The sequence below is a fragment of the Manihot esculenta genome, chromosome 15, assembly GCF_001659605.2.
Source record: "Manihot esculenta cultivar AM560-2 chromosome 15, M.esculenta_v8, whole genome shotgun sequence".
Lineage (NCBI taxonomy): Eukaryota > Viridiplantae > Streptophyta > Magnoliopsida > Malpighiales > Euphorbiaceae > Manihot > Manihot esculenta.
In genome coordinates, this window is record NC_035175.2 from 30,041,417 (window position 1) to 30,057,463 (window position 16,047).

A 16,047-nucleotide genomic window follows, 5' to 3' on the forward strand; every position below is an offset into this window, starting at 1 on the left:
TCTAGCAGGAGCCTGCATAGGTACTGCAACTGGTGGTGGCACCTGAGGTGCTGCCCCTGAAACTCGTCTAAACATATCTACCAACTGTTGTAAAAATGCATCCTGTCCTGGCCTATCTTCACCATGAGGGGCTGGTGCAACTGTTGGCTCAATGGGTTCTGAGGGGGCATGACTTCCCACCTCCTCATCTATAGCACGTTGTGATTCCTCAGACATCCTCTCTGAATAATTAAAAACACAAAATAGGCCTGCATCAATTTTACAGAGATACATCATAACCTTGACACACTTGGCATGTACATTAAATTATGCTATATCCTAGAACCGCCTAAACCTATGCTTTGATACCAAAAAATGTAACACCCCTTACCCGTCTATACAATAACTTAGTAAAGGATGCCACATACTATACTATATGCAATTACATATGTGGACTTAAGATAGCTTTGACCTTATAAATTGTTCTTTAGTTTGTTTCAATGCATGTTGATTCACAAAATAATTTTAAATGGAGAAACCGCAAAAGTCTCCCCTGTTTATTAGCAATTATCCCTGTGAAAAATAGTCATAAAATCTCAATATTTGCTCATTTCACATTATCAAATCCATAAATAGAACATAATAACTTAAATTAGTCAACACATTTGTATATATTTGTACTATTTACAACACTCATTTACAGACTCTTGGTAGACTATTAATGTACATGCCAACCATAAACAACCTCTGTACAAATCTTGTGACTGACTGGTTATGATGATGTCTCTGTGCTGATGCAGAACCAGACCTCCTAACTGTTGCTTCCTCTATCTATTACCTGCGCATGGAAAATCCAATGCGCTGAGCTTATGCCCAGTGGGTGAATAACAACATATATACTCATTCACATATAATAGGAATACTCATGACAGATATAATGAAATCATTTTATAAGGCAAATGAAATTTTTATGTGTCAGTGGGTGATAAGTGTCAAATCAAGTCATGCAGTTGTATAAATGTAAGGTCATTCATATTTTTGTAACCATCTTATGTGCATGCTAGCAAAGCATTAACAAGTCATATAATTAAATCTTAGCCCCTATAAACTCTTCACAGGATCATTTAGCTAGATAAGGGAAACTGTATCTGTATAGCACAAAGTGCCAAACTGTATGGCCCGGGGGCCGAATGTTGTGCCTGTATGGCTAAAAAGCCGGGAAACTGTATGACACATAATGTGTCGATAAGATCATATCATGTAGCCCATTAGGGCGCAGTACTGCTACACTGTATATGGCATGCCATACCCTTATGCTATCTATGACTCCCACTGAGGTTTACTAGGGCCAAGAATGCATAGTTTCATGTTAAATATTTATTGGTACTAAATAAGCAATCACATCAATAAAAAGAGTCCTTAAAAGCATTCATATATATGTAATAGAACATATTCACTTATGAGCATATTATTCAGCCATAAACATTTTACTATGTCATCAAGAATATGCATGAAAAGTTTTAGTCTCTTAAGCTAGCACGTGCGTAAAGCAGGCATGTCAAGTTAGCATGTGCGTAATTTGGCCACAAAGCTAGCATGTCAATCCCTTTTAGGTCAATATTTATATTTAGCTTTGTTTCTGCCTGAGATTGTATCACATTTTTAAGTATCTTATGGACACAATTAGACTCACTTTTCTTCATGAACGTTGTGTATTTATGTCTTAGCTTTCTAACAAGATATATTACATCTAATTCTGACCTTCCTAACTTAAGTTATGAATTTTTCTTTGCAACCTGCTCAATCAGGTCCTAACCAGTACAGTTTTGGTATCTGTTTTTAATCTAACAAAACCTATCATATGCATACATTTTCATACAGATTCAAGCTTAACTTTATTATACAAAGTTTTAGGTATACTTGTCAGGGTTCATTTGGAACTGGTCTTAATTCATTTCATTGAGTAAATCATTAGTTATGGTCTAGGAGATACATACTGCTCCGGATGCACAATTCCCTGTGACCAGCTTAGGTTCACTAGCAATTTTCACATAATTAGCTACAGATTCAGAATTTGGTCACTTCATGAAAGTTTGAGATTTGTGTCTTAGCTTTCATTTGGTATATGTTAGGCTTAATTTAAATGATTACACAATAAGTTATGAGGCTTCTAACACAGACTGTCCTGTTGGAACCTATTCTGCCAGTTTTATGTTTTTGGCTTCCATGTTGTATCTATGTACTTTAAGCCTTCCAATCATCATTTCAACATTCATATTACATATCCATACAATCAAAAGAGCATTTCCAGCAAACAAAACCAATCCCTAATGTTACATATTCATGAGAAAATCAAAGGAAAAACAGAAGTTCATACAATCACCAAACCTTTTGCACAATCTTTTCAAAAGCTTTAGGTACACCTTAGTTACTCTCTTTCCTTGCCTTTCCCCTTTGATGTACCTTCCTCCCTTTGAGTTTGTTCTTTACAAAGAATAAGAAAAACAGGAGCTTTAATTCATTGAACAACATATAATTAATTGAAACATGAAAGAATATGTTTACCTAACCTAGTTTTCAATTTCATCACTTACCACTAAAGCACCTTAACTTCTCTCCTTCTTTCCTCCCTTTCTATGGTTTCCTTGCTGGTTATTACACTTAAGAACAGATTTTGTGTGGCTGGAGATTTTATCTTTTTGATGAACTATGGTGGAAATGGAAGATAAGAAAGCAAAAGCTTTTTCTCTTTCCTTTTGGTGTAGCCACGGCAATGATGGACCAAATGAATGACAACTCTTTTCTTTCATGCTTAGTCATGCATGGCTAGGTGTCATATGGTGGGTTAGGTGTAAATATAGAAAAAGGTGGAGGGCAAACTTGGAATTTTACTTTTAAACTTTCCATATTCACACTTTCACCTACTAAACTTTTCCACATGTTTCAATTTAGTTTTTAAACTTTCAATATTCATAGATTGACCTACTAAACTTACATTTTTAACATTTAGAAGTTCATTTTATTTAAGCAAGCACGTCGGTTTTAGGAAGCACCTCAAGCTAGCACGTCGGGAAACCCTTAAGCACCTCTCGATAGCAACTTGATTCCGACCTGCTTATCACGTTAGATACTTTATTTTAAGATATGTCTGTTTTCTTATTTGGGTTTTCTATGATTCAGTTATTACAGTTTGAAGATGTTAAAATACTATTACTGGTCGTTCTTATTTTAACTCTACCTTTGGACGAATAACTCTATATGAAATGCAAGTTAGACCTCTAAACACAACTTTTAGTGCTCTATCTTTAAACAAATTGTGTGTCAGACGGCTATGGATAAGCTAGCACCTCCCCTAATTAGCTCGAGGTTAAGCTAGCACCTCCCCTGAAGCTAGTTATTCTAACTTCGGACTGGTACAATTGAAAGCTAATGGTTGCTTTATTTCTATCTGCAGGTTTTGGAATGTTACACTATAAATGCATGAAATGTTTAGATCTAATGTTTTAGGGTTTGAGTTGAGTTTTTAATGAATGTATGCTCTTAGGAGTTTTTATTGTTGTTTGTTGGGAAATAGACTAGTTACTATGCTCCTTATACTTGATGGGTGTGTATGCATGTTTTGAGGAGTTGGGTGTGAGGATTTTGAGAAATTTTTAGTGGTTGAGTGCATAAGGCAGAATCGGGTTCTGCCATTCTGGAGAACCTAGGTTCGGCCGCCGAAGCAGGATTCGACCGCCGAACCTGCCTGTGGAGGCAGCCTTTGGCCGCCTAACCTGCCCCCGAAAGGATGAACTTTCGGATCTATGAAGGGGTTAGGCCGCCGAACCTGCCCCCGAAGGTTAGTGATTTTCGGATCTGTGAAAGGCTTTCGGCTGCTGAACCTGCCCCGAAAGTGCCTGACTTTTGGATCTGTGGAGGACCTTCGGCCGCCGAACCTGCTGCTGAAAGTCCCCTACCCAGCCTTCCTTTGCTTGTTTCCTATGCATGTTTTGTTATGTTTTAGGGGATTTTTGGAAAGTTGTTTAGAGTCATGTAATAGTTATGTTTGGCCCCTCACTTGAGTCCATCTGTGTAGGATCGAACCTGAAAGACCATAGAGGCCAGTAGTGAGTCAGCTGCTACAGTTTTAGTCAAGCATCAGCCAGAGGTGAGTAGAACTGAACTATCTTTTCAAAGTAACTAAACTTTTTAAGCATGTTCATGCATCACGAATGCCATGTTTATGTATTAGGTTGTTTTGCATTAGAATTCACGAATATGATGCATTGCATAATTTACTGTTGCTGTGGATGGATATTGGTTGACCCACTAGCCCTCGATATGATATGATATGATACGAAAGTCCAGGTCGAGGCCCATTCTACGCCCCTGACAATATATAAGAGAAAGTCCAGGTCGAGGCCCATTCTACGCCCCTGGCATTTATGAATATGCTATGTTATGTTTAAGTGAAAGTCTTGAGGAGTTCCATCGAGGGCCTAGCACATTGAATATGTAGAGGGTTACTGGTGGCAAGTCCATCTTGATGTGAATTGTTCGTGTTGTGATGCATTTTATACGAGCATATATTTATAAAACAGTTCTTATATTCTGCTCACTAGGCTCTTGTAGCTTATCCCTTTCCCCTAACCCCAGGTTTGCAGGATCAAAGATAGCACGGGGAGTCAGCTTAGTGGCTGGTATATCTGATGTAATAGAATGGTTGTGGACATGTAATGTATAATGGATTAGAATTGTGCTTGGCCCTAGTTTTCTTTACCTTGTAATCCCAGTCAACATGATCTTTATGTAAAAGTTTTACATATGATTTATGTTTGAACCAAGCTTGAGGCATGTAATGTTAACCATACTAGAGCATTTGATGAGGGCTCCAGTATGGGTTTTATGTTTTCAGTATGATACATGCACAGGTGGAGCTCGGTTTCATGAAATGTTTAAGTTTTTATGATAATGTATGATCATGTATGGGATTTTATCAGGTACACAGGATGTATAGTAGGCTTGCTACGGGTTCCAGCGACCTTAAGTTGATCTGAATCCTAGCGCTGGTAGCGGTCCGGTTTTCGGGTCATTACAATTCTATCTTTGCTGCCCTCCACTAATATGCAACAGTTCGAATATTGGCGGCATCTCGTAATTCTTCCAAAACATTTAAATTACCCCTCAGTTTCTCCTCGTTATTATGCTCATCACAGTACTGTACTCTATGAGTGGGTATCATTAGCTATACATGAACCATAGTCTCGGTTCCATATGCCAAAGAAAAGGAAGTTTCCTAAGTGGCTGCTCTTGGTGAAGTCTTGCCCACAATATGCTTGGGAGCTCGACTGCCCATCTGACTTTAGCCCCACCCAGTCTCTTTTTTAGTCCAAATAGGATAGTGCGATTGGTAACCTTTGTCTGCCTGTTGGTTTGAGGATGTCCTACAGATGTGAATTTGTGATGGATCCCTAGATTTTCTGTGAACTTTTTAGACTCATTACAATTGAATTGAGTCCTATTATGTGATATGAGGATGTGTGGGATCCCAAATCTATATATTATATTTCCCCAAACGAAATCAATCATATGCTGAGCTATGATGCTTCTAGTCGCCTTAGCCTCTGGCCAATTTGAAAAGTATTCCACGGCTACTATCATGTACATCCTCTGATCGGTGGTCTGAGGAAAAGGTTTAAGGATATTGATGCCCCACTAAGAGAAAGGCTAGCGAGTTGAGATACAGGTCTGAGGTACTGAAGAGCATAATTTAGGCCATATTATCATGACGTTATTGATGTTAATTTGCACCTTTTCTGCCTAATTTTGTGGTTTTAATCATGTTTTGCAAAAACTAGGTGTGAAGAGACAATCTGGCGAAAATGCCTTTAAAACTGCCAAAAAGTGCCAAATATGAAAAGTTCCAAATAAGGAAAGTTTTCATATATGGAAAGTTCTAAATAAGGAAAGAGTCGGATAAGGAAAGCCGTAATGACCCAGAAATCGGACCGCTACCGGCGCTAGGATCCAGATCGGCTTAAGGCCGCCGGGACCCGTAGCAAGCCTAACATGTAACCTGTAAACCTGTTTAATCCCATACATGATCAACAATCATACACAAAAATTAAAACTTTTCTTTCATTCATTCTCTCATACACCAAACTCAACCTGTGCATGCACTAATCATAATCATAATCATAAATTTGACCCCTCTGTGGGATCTCATCAATGCCCCAATGGGCGATATACATGTGTTGAGTTAGCTAATATCTATATCATAAAACATCTAAGATCATGTATTTAAAGGGGATAACAACATCCATAGGGTCAAGCACAATCTCTAATCCTCAAATCAATATACATAACATGACTTTTTAACTTTACATCATTATACAATTTATCATGTCCACATTCTAACTATTACATACATAAGACTTCATTACTCTTCTTGACTTCTCTGTCTAGCCCGTACCTGCAATCCTGGGGGATTAGGGAAAAGGGGTGAGCTACTAGAGCCCAGTGAGTAGAATAATAGAAAACAACATTTAATCTCATGCCATCATGTAATGCAACACATCACAACAAATCACATCTCGGATGGTATTGTCACCAATAGTCCTCTACATTCCAAAGTGCCGGGACGTAGAATGGGTACAACCGGTCTTTCTCTTAACATAACATATCATACATACCAATGTGCCAGGGACGTAGAATGGGTACAACCTGGACTTTCTCTTACATAGTGCCAGGGAAGTAGAATGGGTACAACCTGGACTTCCATACCATATCATGCCGTAGCATCATCATACCATATGAGGACTAAAGGATCATTCAATAACCAATCCACATCAACATCATAGATGCAATGCAACATATTCGTGAATTCTAATGCAAACAACCTAATTCATCCCATGGCATTCATGATGCATGAACATGCTCAACTGTGTAATTCATTTGCTTTAAAAACATAAAGGTTTATTCTACTCACCTCTGGCTGAAGCTCTACTGACTCAGAAGCAGCTGAACTCACTACTGGGGTCCTCGGTTCCTCGGGTCCGAACCTATACAGGTGGACTCAAATGAGGGACCAAACAACTAGAACATAACTCTAAAAACATCCCCCGAAAACCCCCTAAAACACCTCAAAACAATCATGCAAAAACATGCAAACGAAGGCTGGACAGGGCACTTTCGGCGGCAGGTTCGACGGCCGAAAGTCCCTCCAGAGCCGAAAGTCAGGCAGGTTCGGCGGCACCTTCGGCGGTCGACACTCCCAGACAGAGGCGAAACTCATGCATGTTCGGCGGCACTTTCGGCGGCCGAAACTCCCAGACAGAGGCGAAAGTCCTCTTTCGGGGGCAAGCTTCGGCAGCCGAATACTGCCTCCACAAGAGGGTTCGGCGGCCGAAAGTTCCTTCGGCTGCCGAACCTGGTTTCTCCCAGAATGGCAGAAACTCAGCTCTTCTATGCATATTTGCCTCCAAAACTTCCAACATGCATATAACTCATTCAAATCATGCAAATGTACATACATTGGCTCCTAGGGGCTTCAAACTAACTTAAACCCCAACTACAACACACAACAACAACACATTGCTCATAAACACAACATAAACTCAAAAACCTAACTATGAGCTAAACATGCATTCTACCCCATAGATCTTGCATAAAACTTACTTTAAACATGAAATGAGCTTAAGTTCGGCTCTTACCTCTTGAAGATCGAGAGAGAGACGTCCTAAACTCGGAGGTGGGAGATTTTTGAGTTCTTGAACCTCAAAGCTCCAAAACTTGCTTTAAACTCGAAAATCTTCAAAACAAAGCAAAAACTTGTGAAAATCTTGAAAGATTTGAAGGAAAAACTCAAGGATTGGTGAGGAACGGCGGAGAGCTCACCTTGGCCGACAATGGGGAGAAAAACTGGCCCGTTTTCGGCTAAGGGACCCTTTTATAGTGGCTGGCCAGGCCACGTTCGGGGGCCGAACGTGCCTCCGCATGCATGCCATGTTCGGCGGCCGAACCTGGACTTTCCTCAACCTATGCCTTCGGGGGCCTAAGGCACACCCGAAATGCCTGCATGTTCGGCGGCCGAACTTGAGGTTCGGCGGCCGAACCTGGGTTTTCCTCCAAGGTTGTTTTCATTCAAAAACTCATTTCCTCTTTACTTAAAACCATGAAAAACAATAAAACATTTTATGAAAACATGTTTCTACCCTACTAGAGGCTTCCAACATCCGAGATTCCACCGGACGGTAAGAATTCCGATACCGGAGTCTAGCCGGGTATTACAAAAGCACAGTTGGCAGACTGTTTGAAATTCAAACTGCAGATCTTCCTTGCCTTTTTCAGAATGTGAAGCCAAACAAGGAAAGTGTAGAAAAGGAAAGCACAATTAACAGAAGATTTGAAATTCAAATTGCAGATCCTTCTTTCCTTGTAGGTGAGGTCAAATAAGGAAAGTAACAGATGAGGAAAGTGCAGTCAGCAGATCGTTCAAAATTCAAATCGCGAATCTTTCTTTCCTTATTTAAAGATATGCAGACACCTCAGCAGATCCTCCTATTCAGGAAGAAGATCTCAAGATGCACTTGGCCTTTATTTAGTCCAGATTCAAGATTCAAAAGAGGCTACACCTAAATAGGAAGGCTGGACAGCACATACCTCCCATTCGGACAAGCCTTCGGTCGCCGCACCTCCATCTCCTTCGGCTTCTTCTTTTCTTCTTCTACCTTTCTTTTATTTTTTATTTTGTTTCAGCCATGAGTGGCTGAAACCTTTTCTGTCTAGTTGAAGTGTAGGTGAAGCTTTGGTTGTAATTTTGATTGAGAGACTTGGACTGCATTGTTAATCTTTTGCTTTTCAATATTCATGTAATTTCGTGCTTTAAGATATTATTGCTTTGTTGTTTGGATCTACATTGATTCTTGATTGCAAGGTAATTGATATTTGTTAGTTTGGATAATTGACTCGTGATTGTCGAAGCCGATCGAAAATAACCTTCTTGGTTATCAATAATTTACAACTGCAGATAGTGGTGAAGGATCGAATCCACAGAGAATTGATTACCTATTTATTTTTCTCAATCAAGACCAAGAGAACTAAGTGAAAACACAATTGAAAGCAAGTAATTGAAAGCTGAATGAAAGTAAAGTGCAATAAAAGTAAAAAGGGGGGTTTTGAGATTATTTGACTAACAACTATTGAAAACAATTAAAACAGCAAGTAATTAAAATAAAAGAGGAAATCAATATGAGAAAGGTCTAGTTGAAGATATGGATCCACTTTGGTTGTTTGGGTCGATCATTGAAACTTATGTTCTTCTTGATTGGTTCAATAGATTAGTTATGGGGATGGAAAACGCTTCTCACCACCATGTCTCTCCTTATGATTAAATCAATTAGGGAACGTCCTCTAATCAATTACTAATTAACAAATTGCCAAGGAATGTCATTGGGCCTTAGGCATCAAAACAATTGTCAATTGCATAAAGAATGAGAGAGATCCAATCCTAGCTACTCCAAACGCATGAAGATGGTGCTAGATCATACAATTCCTTAGTTTTTACACCAAGTGTTCTTAGGTCAGAATATTTTCAGCAATTACGGACTAACAAATATCCCAACTAACAATCAATTAACTTTGCAATCAAGAATCAAGTGGCCAATTTGATCAAAATAACAAAGCAATCTTAGAATTAAGCACACAATTGTATGAATATTGAACAAATCGAAAGCAAACACTTTATGTTCAGATCTCACAACCCTTTAAACAACCTTAGTTTCAACCAAACTTCAACTAGAATAAGGGTTTTAGCCACTCATGGCTGAACCAAAATAGAAAATAAAAGAAAAGAAAGCAAGAAGATGAAGAACCAAAGGGGAGAAGCCTTGGAGAGCCTTGGCCGAACCTTGGAGGAGTTGTCTTATTTTTTCTTCTTGTGTTCTTGAGGCCTTTAAATAGGTGTTGAGAGGCTGCCTAGGGTTTCTTGGGTGTCCATGCATCTTTTAGAGATTTGCCCAAAGTGCCCTTGGTCTTGTATGTGCCTTGTGTGGAGTTGCAAGGACTTTTTGGTCTTTGTTGTTGCCCAAGGTGTATCCAAGAAGTCTTCTTCATGCACTAAAGATGAAGGTGGAGCCTTGTTTTGAATTTTGAATGTGCATGGCATGAAGTGGGAAACATGTGATCTTCAAGATTTGGCTTCTTGAATAAGGAAGAGGCTATTCGGGGGGACTTTCGGCCGCCTAAGCTTAGTTTCGGAGGCTGGACTTTCAGCTCTGGAGCAGACTTTCGGCTTCCGAAGGTGCCTCCAAAGGTGGGTGACTTTCGGCTTCCGAAAGTGCTTCCGAAAGTGCTTCCGAAGGTAGGTGACTTTCGGCTTCCGAAAGTGCTTCCAAAAGTGGTTGAGTTTCGGCTCTGGACGAGACTTTCGACTTCCGAAAGTGCTTCTGAAGGTGGTGGAGTTTCAGATCTGAAGGCCACTTTCAGCTTCCTAAGGTGCTTCCGAAGGTGACTTTTCTGTTTTTGGCACTTTTTGGCATTTTTAAGAGCATTTTCTCCAAATGCAAAACATGATTAAAACCACAAAATTAGGTAAAAAAGGTGTAAATAAACATCAATAAGATCATGATAAAGTGGACTAAAATATGCTCTATCAATAATTTTAAGTCCATAATTGCTTAGATTGTTCAAACATAAGGACACTTGGTGTAAAAGCCAAGAATATTGCATGATCTAGTGTTGTCACCATGCTTGTGGGTAACTAGAATTGGTTTTCTCCATATCTTAATGCAATTGACAATTGTTAGTAAGCCTAAGGCTCAAGGACGTTCCTTGCAATTTGTTGATTAGTAATTAATTAGAGGACTCTCCCTAATTGGTTAATAATAAATGAGAAGTATAGTTGTGAGAAGCATCTTCAATCGCCATGACTAATTTATTGAATCAAGCAAAAGAATATATGTGTCAATGACCAATCCCATCAACCAAAGTGAATCCGAATCTTCAACTAGAGTTTTCACCATCATTGTTTTATCCTTAATTTGCCATTCGCTTTCTTTTTAATTGTTTTTTTTCATCATTAGTTTAATCAAATCAATCTCAAAACCCCCCTTTGTACTTTCTTTACACTTTGCTTTTATTTTATTTTTAGTTTATTTTCTTGGTCTTGATAAGGAAAATAGGTAAGTATCAATTACCTGTGAATTCGATCCTTTCACCACTATCTACAGTTGTAATATTGTTGGTAGCTAAAATGATTATTTTTTACCGGCTTCGACAACCGTTCTGTCAAAAATTGGCGCCGTTGCCGGGGAGTTGATTTCACTCATTTATTTTTCTTTCAGGACCTGATCTGTACTGCGAAGAACACCCTATCGCAGATCTGAACACAAAAAAAAAGGGAGAAAGCACCCAATCGCAACCATTCTTCTGAAACATCTCCATTGCACCTCTTCCACATTCGGCCGCCGAACCTCTTCACCATTAGGCAGTCGAACCTTTCACCAAAGGCACAGTCACCATCGCAGATCTGAATCATGGATGAGGTAAGTATGTCCAAATATGAATCTCAAATGTCACAGCTAATCTCTCTTGTGGAAAATCTTACCATAGGTCAAGCTCAAAGAGCCCAACAGTTTCGGCCACCTCGGCCATGTGGGATTTGTGCACATGTAGGATACCCAACTGACCAATGTCCTATACTCTATGAGGATTACCAACAAGTACATGCATTTGAAGAATACTATGGACAGCCAAGACATGATTCCTACCTTGATACATACAATCCATGTTGGGGAGACTATCCGAACTATGACTATACTAGGGCTGACCACTACCAGGACTACCAAAGAGATCTGCAATATAATCCATGTTGGGGAGACCATTCAAATTATGACCATGATTGGAATAACTACTACCAAGCCCAACCAGCACCTTCAAGTTCAGAACCTACTCTTGGTGAGTTAGCAAAGACTTTGCAAAGTCTCCAACAGCAAATGGACCAAATACTGAATACAATCAGGTTAAGAAGAGAGGAAGAGCTTCAAGATGTGTGGGATGATGATGAAAGTTCACAATTGCAAGAACAAAGTGCTGAAGAGAAACAACCAGGAAACTGTTTGTCCAAACAAACTGATCAAACAGAACTTATTGATAGTTTAGATATCATTGATTGTATGAGCTAAGAAAATTGTTATATAGATCAAGATGATATGCTAAACAATGATCTTTGCAGGAAATCTAGCCAAAAGGATGAAGAAAGCCAAAAAGAGCCAAAACTGGAAGCAAAAGTCCACTGCATTCAGCAGATGGGCCAAACGCAGATGGGCCTTGCACAAAAAGAGAATCCCGATTCTCCTTCAGTCATTCCTCCATCGCAGAAAGCCCATGCACACAATGGACAAATGGAATTCCAAGATCCAAAGCCAAAGGAACATGCAGATCTATGCTTGCCCAAACCGCCAAATAAGGTAGAGTATGTTTTGCCCGAATTACAGCCACCTATGAAGAAACATGAATTGGAATTCAAAATATTGCCAAATCATCCCAAAAATACAAACATAAGGGTAAGAGGCACACCTCATCTGAAAGAGGAGAAATTGATCATGTTGCTTCATGAGTACATGAAAGAAATAAGATGGGTCATGACCATAACAAAAGGCATGCTACACTTTGTACTCAATTCTGTTGGGACCCTTTTTCCTTTCTCAATTACCTGAGGCAACTTGCCAAGTGGATCGCACCATCTAAAATCACACCAGGGGAGTACTCAGTTTTCTTTGTTCTTTTATGTTTCCTATACATTGAGGGCAATGCATGAATTAGGTGTGGGGGTGCGGATCCGAAATTTTTTAATTTCTGCTTTTATTTTCGCTTGCTTTAGACACATCTTTCCTTTCAGTTATTTTATTACACACATTGTTATTTTTGTTTTCATTTTTTTTTTGTTTTGTTTTGAACACATCGTTGCACTCATAGGTAGCCACAGTCCTTGCTATTTCTGTTTTGATTTGCTCTACTCAAACTCATGAGCTATGTTGGATGAACTTTCTTTCCATGACCCCATTAATGTGATGACTCTTCAAACCTATGTTGAATCAATTGATATAGGTTATATTCATGTTTGGGAATTGCCATTTGAATTGAATCTTTGAGCTTGCCATGGTGAAAAACATATTGATGACACTCATTTGAGAGAATGAATTGATTGATGTGTGAATGAACTTAACATGACTTATTTTAGCAATTGGTGTTGATTTGCCCAAATCATTGAGAAAGAAATTCAGAAAAGGCCTAGACTTCATAAGCACAATTTGAAAACTGTTCCAATGGTCAAAAGACTATGAACATAGCTAGTAGCCACTTGGATAGGTGACCAACTGAGTAACTGGGGGTGGGTATCATTAATATGTACCTTCACGTCAAAAGGTTGGTGACTTTTTTAAGCAAGAATAAGTGCAAAAGGCTGAATAAAGTACTTCAAGGTAAGGGCAAGTGACTCTGAAAGCTAGAATATGTCTTAATTGAACAAGAACTTGTGCATGTATGATCTCTCTCTTGAGGAAAACCAATCCTAGCCATGGTAAGTAAAGGGAAATAATGAAGAAGATAAGTAACCTTGATGCATATATTCTTCATTGCAATGATTCAAAATAGGGGTCTAGAAAAGAGGCTCCACCTAAATAGGCTGGACAGCACATACCTCCCATTTGGACAAGCCTTCGGCCGCCGCACCTCCATCTCCTTCGGCTTCTTCTTCTCTTCTTCTACCTTTCTTTTATTTTTGGTTTTATTTCAGCCATGAGTTGCTGAAACCTTTTCTTTCTGGTTGAAGTGTAGGTGAAGCTTTGGTTGTAATTTTAATTGAGAGACTTGGACTACATTGTTAATCTTTTGCTTTTCAATATTCATGTAATTTCGTGCTTTAAGATATTATTGCTTTGTTGTTTGGATCTACATTGATTCTTGATTGCAAGGTAATTGATATTTGTTAGTTTGGATAATTTTAAGTCCATAATTGCTTAGATTGTTCAAACATAGGGACACTTGGTGTAAAAGCCAAGAATATTGCATGATCTAGTGTTGTCACCATGCTTGTGGGTAAATAGAATTGGTTTTCTCCATATCTTAATGCAATTGACAATTGTTAGTAAGCCTAAGGCTCAAGGACGTTCCTTGCAATTTGTTGATTAGTAATTAATTAGAGGACTCTCCCTAATTGGTTAATAATAAATGAGAAGTATGGTTGTGAGAAGCATCTTCAATTGCCATGACTAATTTATTAAATCAAGCAAAATAACATATGTTTCAATGACCAATCCCATCAACCAAAGTGAATCCGAATCTTCAACTAGAGTTTTTACCATCATTGTTTAATCCTTAATTTGCCATTTGCTTTCTTTTTAATTGTTTTTTTTCATCATTAGTTTAATTAAATCAATCTCAAAACCCCCCTTTTTACTTTCTTTGCACTTTGCTTTTATTTTATTTTTAGTTTGTTTTCTTGGTCTTGATAAGGAAAATAGGTAAGTATCAATTCCCTGTGGATTCGATCCTTTCACCACTATCTACAGTTGTAATATTGTTGGTAGCTGAATTGATTATTTTTGACCGGCTTCGACAACCGTTCTGTCAGTACTGCTGGTGTATTGATTGCCCTTCTAAACCACTGATAGATATCACACTTTTTTACAAATCCTTTGACGTCTACTTTTAGAGTAGGCTAGTAGTATCCTTGCTTAAAGATTTTGTTTGCCAGGTAGTTGCACCTTCGTGGGTGCCATAAATATCTTTGTGGATTGCTTTAACGATAATGGAGGCTTCTTCTAGTCTCACAAATCGGAGTGATGGCATTGATTTCCCCCTTTGAACAATACCCCATCTTTATATAGATAATTCGCCACCTTGGATGCAATTTTCTTTGCATCGTTTTTGTTGTCAGGCAATCTACCTTGATCGAGATACTTGATGATGGGGTCCATTCAGCAGGGCTCTATGTGCAGTTACATGATGAACATAGGCCTTTCGAAGCTTGATTGTAATATGATCTCTATCAACACCTCCTGAGACAGTTGCCCTAGCTTTTCGTGGGTCAGTCAACTCATTAGATCTGCCTCTTCATTTTGAGCCCGTGGAATGTGGTCTACTTGGAGTGAGGTGCCTTTAGATTCAAACTTACACTGGAGCCCATATACCGAGTTAAGTATTGTTTCATTGCCTCATCTCATTCCTCGTACACTCCTCAGATTTGATTGACGACTAACTGTGAATCGTTGAGAACCATTAGGTCCCTTACACCTGTAGCCATCGCCAACCATATTCCATTAATTAAGGCTTCATATTCAGCCATGTTATTTGAGCTTGGAAAGTGACTCGCAGTTGTCGAAGCCGGTCAAAAATAACCTTTCTGGTTATCAACATACTTACAACTGTAGATAGTGGTGAAAGGATCGAATCCACAGGGAATTGATAACTTACCTATCTTCCTTATCAAGACTAAGAAAATAAACTGAAAGTGAATAAACTGAAAGCGAAATAATCTGACAATAAAAGTAAAAAGGGGGATTTTAAGATTGATTCAATTAAACTACTACTAAAAGTAATAAAGTAAAGCAAACAACAAAATAAAGGGAGATTCAAATATGAAAAATATCTAGTTGAAGAATTGGATCCACTTCAGTTGTTGGGATTGATCATTGATACTTTGGTTCCTTTGTTTGATTCAATAAATTAGTTATGGAGATGGAAGACGCTTCTCACCACCATGTCTCTCCTTAAGCATAAATTAATTAGGGAACGTCCTCTAACCAATCACTAATCAACAAGTTGCCAAGGAATGTCCTTGGGCCTTAGGCATCAAAACAATTGTCAATTGCATTAAGAAATAGAGAGATCTAATTCTAGCTACCCAAACGCATGGAGATATCGTTAGATCATGCAATTTCCTTAGTTTTTACACCAAGTGTCCTTGTGTTTGAACAATCCAAGCAATTACGAACTTAAAACTATTCAAACTAACAATATATCACCTTGCAATCAAGAATCAACTGGCCATATTGATCAAAATAACAAAGCAATAATGAAATCAAGCAT

At 38.7% G+C, this 16,047-nt stretch overlaps 1 long non-coding RNA gene across 1 annotated transcript; it reads right to left on the reverse strand.

The window, feature by feature from the left end:
- Positions 1-677: 677 nt before the first annotated feature.
- LOC122721917 lies at positions 678-2,981 on the reverse strand. The gene is made up of 3 exons (XR_006348702.1): positions 2,574-2,981; positions 2,368-2,463; positions 678-817 (listed from the first exon to the last, which is right to left on the reverse strand). It is a non-coding gene; the product is annotated as an uncharacterized LOC122721917 (long non-coding RNA).
- Positions 2,982-16,047: the final 13,066 nt, after the last annotated feature.